General features: G+C 63.9%; 1 pseudogene; it reads right to left on the reverse strand.

The window, feature by feature from the left end:
- Nucleotides 1–320: 320 nt before the first annotated feature.
- On the reverse strand, nucleotides 321–479 carry LOC132937630 (5.8S ribosomal RNA; annotated as a pseudogene).
- Nucleotides 480–2460: the final 1981 nt, after the last annotated feature.

Consider the following 2460-nt stretch of genomic DNA (forward strand, 5'->3'; position numbering starts at 1 on the left):
GTACGGTGACCGTCCGCGTCCGCGTTCACGGGAAGCCGGAGAGGTCCGTGGACTCTCCAGCCGACCCGGCCGCGCTCTCGCGCGGCGGGGCGGACGGGGACGTGCCGTTTGGACGACGCGAGAACCCGTGGACTGTTTTGCCGTCACAACTTGGGCGGACGACCGGAGGCGGCCGCGCGAGCGCGGTTTTCCACGGTCGAACCGCCAATCTCGCACCACCGGAGCGGCCGACGGGCGGGCGGACAGTCCCCGGAGGAGACTGCCGCCGCCGTCGGACGCCTGCCGGCGGCGCCATCGGTCTGGCCGAGTATCCGGTATACGACCCCTCAGACAGGCGTGGCCCGGGACCCGCGGGTCACCGAGGCCGCCAATGTGCGTTCGACTGGTCGATGTTCGTATAACCTGCGGATTACACGACGACGCGCAGATAGCTGCGGTCTTCATCGATCCACGAGCCAAGTGATCCGCTGTTCGGGGTCGGGTGTTTTTTTTTGTCGACGAAACTTCTACCGGCCACGCGCCGTGCGCGGACGCACGGCGGGGCCCGTATGGTCTTTCGACGTTAACCATCTTTCGGTCGACGCTCGGTCGGGGGTCGCGGCGCGCGGGCGGTCGGCGAGCTAGTCGCGAGCGCACGACGGGCCACGGGGTCCGGATTAGGCGCGCGCGAGACCGGCAAGTGCTGCCGGTACCGCGGGCCCGTCTCTAATGATCCATTCCGCAGGTTCACCTACGGAACCTTGTTACGACTTTTACTTCCTCTAAACGGCCGATTTCGGTCATCTTCGCGATCGCGCGACGACCCAGCCCCCGAGGGGGCCGAATTAACGCGCGTCCACTCCGAAGACCTCAATGCGACCGTTCAATCGGTAGTAGCGACGGGCGGTGTGTACAAAGGGCAGGGACGTAATCAACGCGAGCTGATGACTCGCGCTTACTGGGAATTCCTCGTTCACGTGGAAAAATTGCAAGCCACGATCCCTAAGCACGAAGGAGGTTCAGCGGGTTACCCCGGAAGCCTGTCGGCCCAGGAATGTTAACACACGCTGATTCCTTCAGTGTAGCGCGCGTTGCGGGCCCAGAACATCTAAGGGCATCACAGACCTGTTATCGCTCAGTCTCGTGCGGCTATTTTCGTCCGCCGCCTGTCCCTCTAAGAAGAGTTTAAGCTCCTGGGAGCCGGCGGTAGCCCTAGTAACGTATCGTGATCCGCCGGCGACGGCCGCGAACACGGCGCGCTTCACCACGGAGCCCGACGCACGACGGACGCGCGCCGACCGGAGGTTGCCCCCCGGCCGACACACGTTGCCCCCCGGCCGACACACGCCCGCCGCACGCCGGGACGCGGATGGCGCGGCCGCGCTCGACGACCGCCGTGGACGACGGGCGAACGCGTTCGGGGATACCGGGCCGAGCCGACGGGTACGCGAACACGAACGGCCGAAACCGCCCGCGCCGCGCACACGCCGACCCGGGGTTACCCGCCTAGTTAGCAGGACAGAGTCTCGTTCGTTATCGGAATTAACCAGACAGATCGCTCCACCAACTAAGAACGGCCATGCACCACCACCCACCGAATCAAGAAAGAGCTCTCAATCTGTCAATCTTTCCGGTGTCCGGGCCTGGTGAGGTTTCCCGTGTTGAGTCAAATTAAGCCGCAGGCTCCACTCCTGGTGGTGCCCTTCCGTCAATTCCTTTAAGTTTCAACTTTGCAATCATACTTCCCCCGGAACCGAAAAGCTTCGGTTTCCCGGAAGCTGCCCGCCGGGTCGTTAATGAAACGCCGGCGGATCGCTAGCTGGCATCGTTTACAGTTAGAACTAGGGCGGTATCTGATCGCCTTCGAACCTCTAACTTTCGTTCTTGATCATACGAGAACGTACTTGGCAAATGCTTTCGCGTCAGTTCGTCTCGAGACGATCCAAGAATTTCACCTCTAACGTCTCGGTACGAATGCCCCCGCCCGTCTCTGTTGATCATTACCTCCGGTCCCGAAAACCGGCCCGGCGGGACGCGCGGGCGACTGGCGCCCGCGGCCCGGCGGCCCGCGCACGGAAACGCCCCGGAGGGCGATTTCGCGCGCCCGCGAAGGGCGGAGATGCGCGGGACCGAGGTCTTGTTCCATTATTCCATGCGACCAGTATTCAGGGCCTTTTGACGAGACGGCCGTGAAGCCGCCCCGCCAGATTTGAGCCTGCTTTGAGCACTCTAATTTGTTCAAAGTAAACGTGTCGGCCCGCCGACGGCAATCGGTGAAGATCACCGCGCAGCAAGATTGGAGTAGGCGGCCGCCGTCGTCGAACCCCGACGGCCGCGCGACGCGTGGCCGCGCGGCGCGCCGGAAGCCCGAGACACGTGTCCGCCTGCCGACAATACGTCCGGCCGACGTGCCGGTAACTAACACCCCGAGACGGCTGACGAGCGCGACGACGACCGCGCCGACGGGACACGTGGTCCCGC

The sequence above is a fragment of the Metopolophium dirhodum genome, chromosome 1 (genome assembly GCF_019925205.1).
Source record: "Metopolophium dirhodum isolate CAU chromosome 1, ASM1992520v1, whole genome shotgun sequence".
NCBI classification, from domain to species: Eukaryota; Metazoa; Arthropoda; class Insecta; order Hemiptera; family Aphididae; genus Metopolophium; species Metopolophium dirhodum.